The following is a 13,684-nucleotide window of genomic DNA, read 5'->3' as shown; positions in this document are numbered from 1 at the left end:
CCTGTTCTACTTTGGGGACAGCAGGAATATGTAACACTGTAAATCCTATCTCCATCTGGATTCCCCCCTCCTTTCTTTATCTGGCACTTATTGCATGAATGTTACTGTTACAGTATCATGAGATGATGACAAGAGCACAAATGTACCTCATTAATTGTTCTAGCAACGAGAAAGTCAAGAGTAGTGACACCCTGGAGGCTTTAACAAACAGAAGAATCATGCCATGAGCAATAAAAACCCGTCAGCTGGTCCTCTTGGGGTGACCCTCCCTCTGGCTTTCCTTCAGCCTGGGCACTGGCCCTGGGCTCTCTCTGGACATGTACTACTGCAAAAGCAACAGTTGGTGCCGACTGCTGGCACCACGTGTCCTGCAATCGGTTTCTGTAACCAAAGCCCACTCAAGCCGTTGGGCAGAAGTCCAGCATGGAGTCGGCCATAGCACTGCGATGTCTTTGGATGTCACCAACGCTAACTGAAATGGCAAGCAAGGCCCTTTCATAGCTGTCTAGCGCCATCATACTCCTTCCAAACTAAATGCAGTTGGCCCAAGAAAGCTCGACATTAAAAGCAAGGTTAGCTGGGATTTGTGTTGCTGCGATGCTGTAAAATCTACAGCGAAACAGCAGCACATGCTAAGACACCCTCTCTCCCTCCAAGCAAGACAACACCATGACCTTGCACAGAAGAAAACCAGGAGCTACCAGCCCAACTGTGGAAGGTATCACCATGAGTGGCTCTGTGCCTGTGCTGCTCTGGGCACAGTGCCACACTGATGTGTCTAGGATCCACATTAGCTGGGTTAGTGCAAAACCCAAGCTCTCTGCAGTAAGATTTCAATTCTCGTTTGTAGAGAGTAGGGAGAAGAGAGCCTCCCTGTCTTACAGTTCTCTGCTTCCCCAAATACTTAGGGTCTTTAGGATACAAGTAGCAAACTGATTTACTTCTCCAGTAAATTGGGAAAACACATCCTTTACTACTGCAGAGGTTCCTCAACGAAGCATGCTGGATGGCTGCCAGTAAAGCCTTAGTGTAGTAGTTGGCTAGGGAACAAGGATGCCCTGGCAACCATGCGCTAGCAAGGATGCTGCATAATCTTCAACAAACTGTTATGAGCTGAGGCGGGGGGGAAGTCTGCTTCCCAGAGATTTACGTAGGAGCTGCTGCAGAGGAGAAGGTGAGCACTCTCTGCCGACGGAGAGCAATGCTGGAGCGAGAGAGCCTTAGATGTTTAAGGCTGAACAGCCCTCAACAGTTTTGCAGGTGTACTTACTCTTTCTTGTATCTGCTTGAAGCTACAAAATGCGACAAAGTGCCTCGCCATCACGGGATAGAAGATCTAAGGGAAAGTCACGCAGGCTCCTTTTGAAAATAACAAAAATTACAGCTTACAGAGAGAAAGGGGAAAAAAGCTGGGTTGTGAACTGTAATTGCTTTAGACTGCTCCGACATCTGTTTGATCCCTGATTTAGTTTTGTAGCTTCTGTCTCTTCCTTTGTGTAAGTAAGTGTGCATCGGTGCACTGGTAGTTAAGGAATAGTTATAGGTTTATCCTAGGTACTGATGGTTTCTTTTGCTCTCCTAAAAAGCTAGATCAGGTCACTTCTGTGTGGAGGAAGCAAGGTAAGTTCTCTTCAGACAATTGCTACACATCATTTGATGACCCCACCCTAGGGTAAAGGTTTTAATGCTTTCATAAACCTAAACTTCTGAGGAAGACAACAGGGTACAGGCCATTGTCTTAAATAAACCTGCAGAATACCATTGCCCTTGCAGCTATTAACAGAGACCTCATGAGCATGTTCATTAATTCTGCTTACTAATGACAGCCCAATGTCTACAGCAGCTCTTTGAGGGGTGCAGGTGAGGTCTGGTGACTGCCACCACCCTGCACATGCATTCAGCTGGAGGTTCCTCTTCCAAACTTCTGTGCGATAGCAATGGCCACTGCTAAAGAGCAGATGTGCTTTATATCACAAGAAATTCCAGTTCATTGAGCAGTGGAATAAACTCAGTGGCAGATCTCATGCATTTCACAAAGGTGGTGTAAATCTTATTATTTTATAGTATTAGTTAATATTTATGAAGTATTTTAAATTCCCAGATGAATCATTATAAAGTTGCTGTTGGCATTATTATTGCTATAACTGACAGGAACAATATTGTGTTCTATAATCTACATAAATGCGAACATTGTTTTGTTTCTTAAGAGTATGTATGTGCTTTATAGAATTTCTTGTGCATTTTTCTCTGTGTCCTGTGATCTACAGGCACTTTATAATGATATGAAACATTGACATTTTGGGATTGGTTTTTAGCATCTTTTTTTTTCATGCAGACTTCTATGGAGGCTTTGCTAACAGTATATGTGTGTGTTTGAATTAAGCCCCTTAATGCTACGGGCGGAGATCAGTTTGACACGGAATTCAGCTGCTGTTGTTTTTGTAAGGAGAAAGAGGCCTGCTGGATTGAAGAGTGTTTGAGTATATCTGGTTGACTGAACTGTTTCCTCAAGAAAGTATTCATTCAGCCAACATCCTGAAGGGTTAAGAAAACAGAAACCCATAGTTCTACTGAGTTGTTGTTATGTACGTTGCCAAGGGAACCGTAGCTGGAATGTTTAAATGTGTTGTTTCTCCCCAAACCCACAGGAGTGGAGCTTGAGTGTCTTGGTGTGCCCTAATCCTTGCAATTAGCTTCTATGTGATGGAGGGCTTATGGGACTGAATCCAACTAAATACTTGGGACACTAGGTAACATTCCCACCATGCTGGATGGAGTGAGTTTAGCATCATACTTATTACTCATACTCACTACTCACAACCAAAAGCAGAAAAGGGAGTATATTAAAAGCCTCCCTTATTGCTTCTCCCTGAACACCATGGATTTCTTTTAGTAATACACATTATAGAAATTAATAATCTCCAAGTAGCTCTCCTTAAGACTTTGTTAAGAGAAATCATGAGGCTGATTGATCTTGACTCAGAATTTTAGTACCTATATTGTCTTGCCTCACATGCAGTTTAACTTAGCTTCACTAGTGTAAATCTGGTGGAGGTTCTAGTGAAACTGTTTCAACAGAGGAGGCAAATTTAGCCTTGTTTCCATTTTAATGGTTAGGCTCTTGCACTGCAGACAGATAGTCTGCAGAAAGTCTGATCAAGAACTCCTCGCTGCCAGATCAATTGCTACAAGAAAAATGCATATCTATATGCATCCGTAGAGGTCAGCCGTGACTTAGATCTTTGAAAAAGTTGGGAATACTAAGGTCCGTACTCTCCCTCCATCGTGCCATCACTCCCAAACGTTGGGCTTATTCTATCACCATGCTTTTTTCATGAGCGGCTGGCAGCACCCAGTTGAGTCAAAACCAGCTGAGCAGCACTCAACCCCTGGTTGAGTCAAACCTTGTTCCAAGCACAAACTGACCCACACTTTGACTGATTTATATATTTCTTCTGGTATGTGGGCAGATCTGCATTCAGGGGAATGTTTTCAGTTTTGTACTTGTGCCTTCTCCTGTCACTCAACATAAGGTTTTTAATACAGTCCAAGATAATTCAGTCTGAATATAATTTGAGCCAATTCTTGTTCCAGTGGGCATGGAAAACACTGATTACCTCCTTCATTGCGACTGCCCTTCAAGAGCTTGAAAGCACAATGCTCTTCCAAGACATGCTTTCTAAACACCTGATGATTCTTGTTGCCTTCTATGGCTCCTAAGCAGGACCCACATCTTCAGCTCCTGAGACAGATTAAGGTCTGCATCTTGTCAGTGCTGGGGCAGATTACACACATTTCCTCCATGAAAGTCCTGTGTATACATCCGACTCTGAAGTTTCCTTTATTCCTGCCTCAGTATGAAACCATTGACCAACATGCTTTCCTTCTGCATCCAGCTAAAACAGTAAGCTTACTCTTTAGCATGTCCTGGGGTCCTCATCCTCCAGTTGTCCAAAGCGGAGTCATCTGAACTGCAGAACAAGAAAGGAGACTGATACACATCCGGGTCTTCTACAGGCAATGATCTCAAAACTTCTTGCAAGCTCTTAGATTCATAAAAGTTCGGAAACCAGACCCATGCGATCAGTGATAGTAAAATCCTGCAGATTCAATCCTTCCATTAGAGGTTAGAGGTCAAGTGTCCTATTTCCACTATAGTCAGAACAAGTGGACAGTGCTGAAGCTAGCTTGGGCGTGCTGACAGCTCACATTTCCCAGCTGTGATGCACCTCATGATTTAAAATAAAAGAACAAAGAAATAAAGGGCAGATCTTGATCAATGATTTGTGTGGCTCTGTTATTCCATGTCTTTTGATACTGTGATGCAAAGAAGGGCAACTTCCAAAGCATTTTTTGGTTTGTTCTATTACCTACTTTTGTGCTTCATAAAACTCCTGCACAGGTTATTTCGACCAGGCATTGCTGCACACTTCTGAAAGCATTATGTAGGGCTGGACTGAGGTGCATTGGCAGGAGCTGAACATGGCTTGCCTGCAGTCTCCTTGGCTCAGGTTTGTACTTTATCACCTAGATTTATCTAAGTTTTTATTTGAAATGGTCTTTTAGAAGTCTCTTTAGGTATCTGAAGTCTTCTAAACTGAACGCAAAACAGAAGCTCTGACATGAGCTGAATCAATTATGTAAAAGACAAAGAACCTATAAAAGCAGAGAGAAAGCCCTGCACTCCTCAGGAGAGTTAATCGCAGAACGGCTGCTAAACTCCAGACCCCTAATGATACATGGGGCGCTCCTTACCTCTTTCTTTTTCTTGCCATTTAAAGCCACAAGGTAAGGATGACCAAAAGTCTGCCTTTTTCCTTTTATTAGGTGCAGGAAACTCTTTTGTTTTGGCAGTGCTTCTTTTTCTCATTCACAAAGTTTGTTTTTCTCTTGAGTTTTTTGGGAGCTTTTATTTCCTGTCAGAGCGTGGAGGAGAAAGCTGTTTTCGTCTGTAAGTTATGCGCCCCTTACAGTGCCCCTTAGCTACATAGCACCAGGAAAAGAGAAACAGAATCCATGGCATCGTGCAGAAATGCTGCACTATATAGTTTGCCCTGGTTAAACATTCCCAGAAAGGGAGTAACACAGTGCTGTGGAGCTCTTGAAGGTCTTTTGGCCATTGTGCTGCAGAGGATGCAGCCGTTTAGGGTTAAACTGAAACAGCGCTGGATTCTGGGCAAACTGGTTTTCGGATGTGAGCTACATAGATTAGAATTATTTCCTGTTTGTGTTACTATAACTCTATCTGCTCCGTACCTGAAAGAAGTGGCATCTGGAGCCTTGAAAATCAATACTTAACAGCTGTGGGAGAATTTCAGTTTTGATTTAGCTACATGCCCCAGTCTTCACCCACCTTTTTTGATCTTTGTCCAAACAACTTCAAGTATGCCTACAAAATAATGCTGAAAGTCTTGTACGTACAGATTTTTTGTAGTATGTACTTCTGTCATTTTTTGCCTTATGTTCCAGATATTTAGGGAGATGTCAAACTGGAAAGGAAAACATGGTAATTTAACCACATTTTTCAAACCCTGCAAGAGGCAAGGGTTGCATTTTTGGACCAAGTTTGGGATGGTCTCACTTTCTCTTCAGCATCCATCTTTAATTCACTTTATCTTGCTATAAAATGTTTTAGTGAGGGAAGCAGAGTACTGAACCTAGACAGCTTCTTACAGCTGCTGGGGTTTTCTGAATTATACCTCAGTGCCTTCATGGCTAGTGGTCCCTAATCTAATAACTGAATGGATCAAACCACCGGATCTTAATAGCAGCTTACATGAAATTCAAATGTGCATCTGCAGTTTGTGACTTGTGTCAGCTGCTTTTTCTTTGCTGCTAATGTTTGAACCTTGCCCATTCCTATACATATGCTTTAAAGACGCACCTTCAAGATCGAGCATTTTATCTGCCTATAGTTATGCTTCTCCTTAAAGCATCATGCAGCCTTTAAAGTTGCAAGGACCTTTCAAAACTAGCTTGCCTATCACGTGCAAAGTCCATGCAAAATACTGGACAGTAGAGCAGGTTTTGGTTGTGCATAAAATCATCTGCAACTGGCAGACAACAGGATTTTAACAGTGTAAACAAGAAAAAAAGAAAAGCCCTGTCCCTTAAAAGTGCACATTGAAATTACACGGTAGCAGAGAACATGTTCCCACAGCAAATACAGTATTAGTTAACAGAAAAGCCCTTTTCTGATTTGTAAGTAATATTATTGTAAATTATGAATTATATTTTATCTGCTGTCCTGCCAGTAAGTAAATTTTTCTTTTACGTTCAATTAGTTATTGGAAATACACTGAGGCAAGCATTTGTACACTGAGTAAAACGTTTCAGCACAGTCAGAAGCTGGGGATGCTGGCATACGTCTTCCTTTGCTGCCAGGCTGTGGCTCTGTAGAACAACGACGACCAAAGAACCCACAGCCTTTGGTTAGCCCCTGCATTTTTACGCTAGGATTTGTTCAGTTGATATAAAATGGTAACTCAGGCAGTCCAAGCCCACACTACAGGGGGCCTCTATAGGGGGAAACACAGACCCTAAACATGCTCCCCAGAGCCCCCCCAGTCAGGTTCGAAGAATGCAGTTTTAACCATCCCTAAAATGAAGCCCCCACCAACTTTTACAGAGGCAACCCTCTGCTCACGAAACCCAGTCTCTTTCCTGCAGGCGTTCAGGATCCTTTGAAATGGAAAATTTATGCTGCACTGAAATAGTTCATACGATGATAAACAGCCAGTGCCATCATTCTGCTGGTATTCAGAGCGCAATTAAACCTGAGCCCCATGCGAGCACTCCATTCGGGGTGGGAAGGCGGTGGTGTGGGGGGGACAGGCAGCTCAGCCCATACAGTCTTTCCTAATGCAGCAGGTTTTAGTGCTTATCCCCCCTTGCCCCCCGTGGTGAGAAACCCCTTCGCCCTCCCCACACTTACAGGGGGCACGGGGGCTTGTGGGCCGTTCTGTCACTTCCAGGTCAGCCCGCTGTTTGGGCAGCAGCGCTGCCAGAGCGCAGTATGTCGGCTGAAGCTGGTTATTTGCTAAAGTCCTCACAGTTCAATGAGGTCATTTTCTCATCTTCCCTGTGTTTTCTGCATTTTCCACAGACCTGCCAGGCTCAAACAACACCCTCTTTCTTCACATTAGAAATGGAAACACGTCCTCTGCAGGAATTTTCCACTTAATAGCTCCTGCTTTCCTACCGGGGGCCTCAGTGCACCACCACTGCAATGCTGTATTTCTTTCCACTGCAGTTTGACATTTTGCAGCCAGAACAACGAGCGGCATTCACTCCATCCTGATTTTTGAAAAACATATCTTGATAGGCACAAAAAGCGCACCCAGTGCAGCAATCACCAGGGGGAAATGGCAAAGGTATTTAAACATCATGACATGTCACTAAGGATACGACATTGTCTAGCAATAATGACCTTTTATATAGTCGCTTTTCCTTACTCCCCCGTTCCTCCCCCCTCCAACTCTTTCTACACACACGCAGACACCAAAGCCTCTGCCCTGCTCTCCCATTACCAGCCAGTCTCCTGCTCTACACTTGATTGCAATTGTTTGCCTTTGTGAATTATTTCCTTTGCATAGTATTTGCAAACTCTATGTCAGGTCCTGAGACTGCGAGGAGCAGAAATGCGGATTGCAGGTAATCTGAGCAGAAACAACGAGCCTGCTTGAACATGCACGGAGTGACCTGTCTGGAAGCAGCAGTGTTTGCAGACTGTTTACTGCTGAGATGCAATGATGTCGGCTGAAGTGCAGCAGCCTGAAGATTGGAACAAAATGGGATCTCAGATACTCGGTCAAGCATAACCTGTAATATTTTTATTTGTTGTTTGGGCTGGCTTTATTTAAAGTTAGAACTATTATAAATTATTAAAAGCTAATTTCCAAAAATCCCTTTGCTGTGTCTATGAAGTATTTTTTAATTCCTTTACAGGAAGATAAATGTATGGAAGTAAACATTGTTTATTGCTAGAAGGCAGGTTTCCCCTGTCTGCGCAGTGGTAGAGTCTCAGACAGCAAGGTCCCAGTAGGTCAGACTGGCACATTGAATTGCGTATCAAATGAAACTGGTATTCTGGAAAAAAGGTGGAAAGAGGAAGAGGGGTGTCAGTAAGGAGGTTGCGCAGGCCAGGAGGGTGGGCCACTGAAAAACAACACGGAAAAAAAATAGGATTGATGATTTGCAGGACACCTAGGGTATTGCTTTCAGGGGGTATTACTTCCACTTTTAACCAGGAACAAGAGCTGGTAGAAAAAAAAGCGGCAGGAGCTGACAGCTTTGTGCTGATCAAAGGGACACAGCATTGAATGCCTGCCTTTGCTAGCTATTTATTAGAAAGAGAGAAGGGCTCCTTTGCCATTCTACTTGGGAGAGAAGGGATTAAAGATCAAAAAAAGGGGGACTGGCCTGACTTCTTTGTTCAGAAAATATTTCTTCTTTTTTTTTGTGTGTGTGTGCCATGCTGTCCACTATAAGACAAAAACATCCTTTCTTTTTATAGCATTGCTGCCTTTCTTTTCTCAATGAGTGAAGTTTCTGACGATGAACAATTCTAGTAGTATGTTCTTTTTTTTTTAATGTAAAGAAGGCCCCCTTTGGGAAACTTAGTTAACTGTCTTTTAGTCTGATTAACCTAGGAAATAAAGTTTAAATGCACTGCTGGGATTCTATTAGGATCATCAGTTCATATAGATAACAGTGCAAGGTGTTAAAATGCACTTCACTGGTGCAAATGATCTCATGTTGTAAAAATGATTATCCCCAGCAGAACAGGGAAGGATTAAGGGGCCATGTCTACATCTGGGAAACTCCATAAGTGTTTTATTAGCATTAATACATGTATTAATCACACACACAAAAAAGGCCTGTCAGGGTGGTGGCAAAAGGCACAGTGCATTAAACTTACTCTCTTAAATCAGTGAAATGTGATCGTCTTTGTTCCTAGAATTGCAATAAAGCTGTTAAGCAGTCTGAATGAAACTGGGAAAAGCCTTCTTGTATGATTGTGGATCATTGTGGATTACCTGTCATGTGAAAAGAAAGACTGTTACCAAAATAAGACGCTCCTGTTGCAGACACTTTGAAGAAGTGTGGGGTAGATTTGGTATTCTTGCTCAAAATCAGTTGAGCTACACTGCATAGGAGCTTGATCACAGTGGCCTAACTGCACATTTATAGTCCCATTTCTGTTAAGCAGCTCAGAAAGAGAAAGTCTAACCACGTCCCATGCTTTTGCTCCCTCCTCTGCTCCTTAGTTCAGGTTGCTGCTTCCTAGTGCGAGTGAGACTAAGGCTAAATGGCTGTGCAAGCAAGGCACTGATAAAAATAAATGCTGCTGACCAGACAAGTGAATAACGCAGCAGGTGAATGCAGCGGGGTTTGACATGAGCCGCGTTTTCCACACTTTCATTCCATTTCCATTTGCAGCTCCTAAATTTTGTTTCAGCTTTAGAGCAACCACAAGTATCAAAGTGAAACATTACCAAATATGTAGTGATTTTAAAGCAAGACTTTTTTATAAAGTCTGTTATCAGCATTAGGTTAGCAAAACAAATACATGGGAACCATCTTTAGGGTCCTTTCAGAACTCCAACCTTCAGCACCATCAAAATAAATCTAAGCCCTTTAGTGGAGATTAGGAATGCAACTCTGGAAAAAAAAGTCCTCCTGTCTGTGCTGTAGTCTCCTTTCAGCTATGCTGTGTTTGTTGACAATCACCAAACTAGAGTAGCATATAGGAAAGTCTTGATAAAAACTACTTTAGCACCATGATAGATGTGATAGTGAGAAGAATTATTGACTTTATTGCTAAAAATATTATAGTTATACATGTTCAAATCCTGTCAAGCAGTTGCCTCTCTCATGCCTGTATTAAACGCTTCTCTTTCAGTGGATATTTGGAATATTGTATATGTCTATCACCACAGTAGTGACATTTGTTATTTTGCTTATCAAAATGTCACCTGCCTATCAAGATATCTCGCAGAAGTAGGACTAGGAAACTTTGTTGAATCACACAGAGGCTATTTTCTGCCAGGAGATGTATTACAAGAAGCACTTACATTGATAAAGAATAGCAACAGAAGTCAGCTTTCCTGACTGCAGAGTTAAAGGAATTAACATTTGCCTTAAAAGGGTATTTTAGTAATTGCTTCACAGCCTTAGCGGGAAGACGGACTACTGCACCAGTCAGTCCCTGACAATGCAGGATTTTTCTTATTGTAACTAGTGTTTGCAAAGGACTTTGAAGATGAAGAGGACTCTGTAAATACTAAGCGTTGTATGCACTATAGTATTTGGAGCATGTTTAGCTAGGACACTTGGCTGACCTAAAAGCCTGAAGAAAAACTTAACTGAGGTCCTAGTAAGCAGCCAGGTGACAAAAGAGGCAGGAAATAGGGATGCCAGATAAGTGGAAAGCAAAGTCTAAACAGGGAGGCAAAGAAGAAATGAAAAGCCAAGCCTATAAACATACAGTGAGGTTTTTAGAAGTGACACCATTATGACGAATGATCAACGCTGTTTCAAATATACTGTATTTCTCCACCCACCCCTGAGCAGAGCTTAAGTACCCTTCACCGCCTTGGAGTCAAATTTCATGCCAAAATGTCTGTGTTACTAGTTTTGCAAGTGCTACCACTAATTGAAACCACATAATGTTGCAGATCTGAACTAAAGGCAGCAGGGCATCGCTGTTGAAAAGCTACCCAGCAGGACAAACCCTTTGTTCTCTTTTAAAATGAACTAATTCAAGGGAAATGTTGTCTAAACCATTACTTCTAAATGTATGCAGAATTTCCTCCACACCCCCACCTCTCTTCCACAATAATTTTCCTGGTGAGCTATCACAGGACTTTGCTATTTTTGTAAACTGCAGAAATGGTTTTAATATGCACACTTGTCATTTCTAGGTGTATAAATTTTGCTTTTGCAGGGGTCTTATATGACACATATTGTGATCACCTGTGGGTAGGGTAGTTAATTAGCAGAGTCCAGGTCCTATTTCATTTTATTTATACCAGAGTAATTTAAACCAGGAGAATGATCACAGCCACGCTCAGTAATTTAACTCCCTCCTTTCAAAGCTGTTTTGGTAATTATATTTTAGTTTAATGTTTTCAGGAATCTTTTACACTGCTTGTTTTCCTGAACCATGCAAGTTCTCTCCGTACCCGGCTCCCCTCAGCCCTGGCTGTTTGTCTTCCTGGGTAGTGTTAGCTGCATTCCTTTAAGAAGTGAGAAAGGATGCAGCTGTCATTATTTTGTCATTCATAAAATTTAAGACATGGAAAAAGTTTCAGGAAGGCAGAGGGGGTCATATAATTTCTATTGAGAAAACAGGGTGTTCCACAATACTTTCAGCAGTACTTTCACTTGACCTAAAAGAAAAGGGTAAAAGATGGGCTTTTACTATCGAGGCTTGGGTTTCCCAGTGGATCACTGTGATGTCTGTACATAAACATCACTTGATAACTGGTTCAGAAACCCTCAAAAGCCACCTTCAGCACTTTTTATGGAATAACTCTTTATGTAATTTCATTCTGATCCTCATCATCATTAAAAGTTTTGGTGCTATAGCAATCATTTAGCTACATACATTAACACCAGTGTAACAGATAAAATGGCTGTGATCCAGATCAAAAGTGTTCAAATCAAAGCATGGTCCTTATCACAGTGAATGGAAAACCTGGCAATAGCATAGAACTGGTAGCATGCAAAGAACTTGTTCACTTGCAGCTTGGCAATGAAGGCCCTGCTCACTGTGTGCCGCTTTTAAATCGGTGCTTTTGGACAGTGACTTGAGATTTAGGAAGACTTTCAGGGATGTAAGGACTTACAGAATTCTGGTTTTGTTTTCTCTCTCAATAGATATGAGAAAAGTAAGTTAATTGTAATGTCAAGATTTCAGAAAAAGACTGTGCTGCTTTGCTGTTGAAATTTTGATTGGAAAGCAGTAGACAAATAGTTCAGTGCTAGCTTTTCAGTACTCTAAAAGAGCTGGCCTTTACTGATGCTATTAGTATTCCCAGTTATCCATATTCTCATCATACATGCTCTACAACCTCATAAATTCCTGCCAGTTTCTGTATGTGTGTGACAGCTTATACACAAAAGACTAAATTTTTAACATTTATTCATGCTGGAAAATATTTTTTGTATGTGTGTTTTCTTGACTAAAAATTCTTATTTAAGTACATCAGATAATTTGGTACTTATGAAAAATTCCTTCCTGACCATTGCTTATCTTGTTTGTGTGTATGGAAGCAGAAGTCTCAACAGTTACATCACTTTTAACTGAAACAGCTGGTGGCAGTCTAATTATTTATTTTTTGAGTCCATGGCCTTTGGGGACACAGATTTCCAGTCACTCATTAGTCTCCGGGTAGTGGGAAACCTTTTGTGAAACATGGGACTTCAGAGGAGGAGGGAGGGTTTTCCTTTAGAATAAGAAAACTGTCTATGGATTTTGTTTGAAGATACAATGTATGATTAATGATTCTCTATTCACTGGAAAACAGTAACTTTCATTAAGCGAAATGAAAGTACACCAGGGTAAAATACCGCCTAACTGAAAAAAAGAACTGAGCCTAGGAAATCCAAGCATCAGGCTTTTTTTCAGAGTAGCGAAAAGCAAAGTGTAGATGTATAAAGCTTAAAATTCTAGTGAAGAAGCCAGATGTTTGGTTGCTTTCTGCTATATAGAAGATGGGTCCTGAGCTCTGCCAAAGGCTGCATGTTGTTTGCCTGGGCTAATGAGTGAGTTATCAAAATACAAGATTTATGACAGCAGTCAAGGAGTTAATGAGCAGAATTATGAGGGCTGAGGAAGCCTTTGCAAATCCCCAAAACAGAGAGAAATCTCTGCTTGAATCATCTTTCTGTTGTGAATTTGTATGGGATCGGCTGCTACAAGTCTAAAAGTGGAATGAATAGACAAAGAGTTTCAGATGTACAAGCTATGCTTAATCACCAAATAATAACAAATAGGAACTCCACAACAACCCTCTGTGAGATCGCACTCAAATTAGCTACACATTCAAGTTTTAGAGCAACAATTTCCTCACTTCTATTTATGGGAAAGCTGTAGTATATATACCAGCCACAGAACTTCCTGCATCACATGGCACGGATGATTTTCTAATTGACTCACCCTCTTTATTGCTACATGCATGGTCCCTTAGGAGCTTTTTTCCACTGCAGAGCTCATTGAAGCTCACTGTAAAGCTCTTCTCAAGAGAACCTCCTGGCCAACTTTTGTGTGCGAAGAACAAAAAAATTAGCAGAACATTTTGTGGTGCCTACAAAAAATGTTTTCTCTGCGAGACTTCATGGATTAATACTAAATGTATCTATCTGCTTACTGTGTTTTCATGACAAACAGTGTCAGAAGAGCTGTAGAAGAGTTTGATTTTTATGTACTGTTTTTCATACTGAAATTATCCCAATAGTTATAGGCAAGTTGTGAGAGTTGTCAGAGGCTAAGCGTGCTTACTGGGTAAGCAGAATACAGCAGTCAGGTTGTGGTTAATGATAATTCACATAAAGCAGCAGACAATGAGAACTTGTTTGAGTGGGAGAGTAGGAAAAACTTGGCTGTAGACTCAGAGCAGATCAGTATATCCCTAATGATTTTCCTTTCCTTCTTTTCTCCCTCACCAAAAGTCCCACT

General features: G+C 41.6%; 1 long non-coding RNA gene across 1 annotated transcript in view; it reads left to right on the top strand.

Annotated features, from left to right (window-relative positions):
• Positions 1-7,907, top strand: part of LOC142361100 (uncharacterized) — a 249,289-nt gene extending 241,382 nt beyond the window's left edge. The window contains exon 5 of the long non-coding RNA XR_012763628.1: positions 7,617-7,907. This is a non-coding gene — a long non-coding RNA (uncharacterized LOC142361100). The remainder of the gene's footprint in view (positions 1-7,616) is intronic.
• The last annotated feature ends 5,777 nt before the right edge of the window (positions 7,908-13,684 follow it).

The sequence above is a fragment of the Opisthocomus hoazin genome, chromosome 4 (assembly GCF_030867145.1).
Source record: "Opisthocomus hoazin isolate bOpiHoa1 chromosome 4, bOpiHoa1.hap1, whole genome shotgun sequence".
NCBI lineage: Eukaryota > Metazoa > Chordata > Aves > Opisthocomiformes > Opisthocomidae > Opisthocomus > Opisthocomus hoazin.
This window is presented reverse-complemented; position numbering and strand designations above follow the sequence as displayed.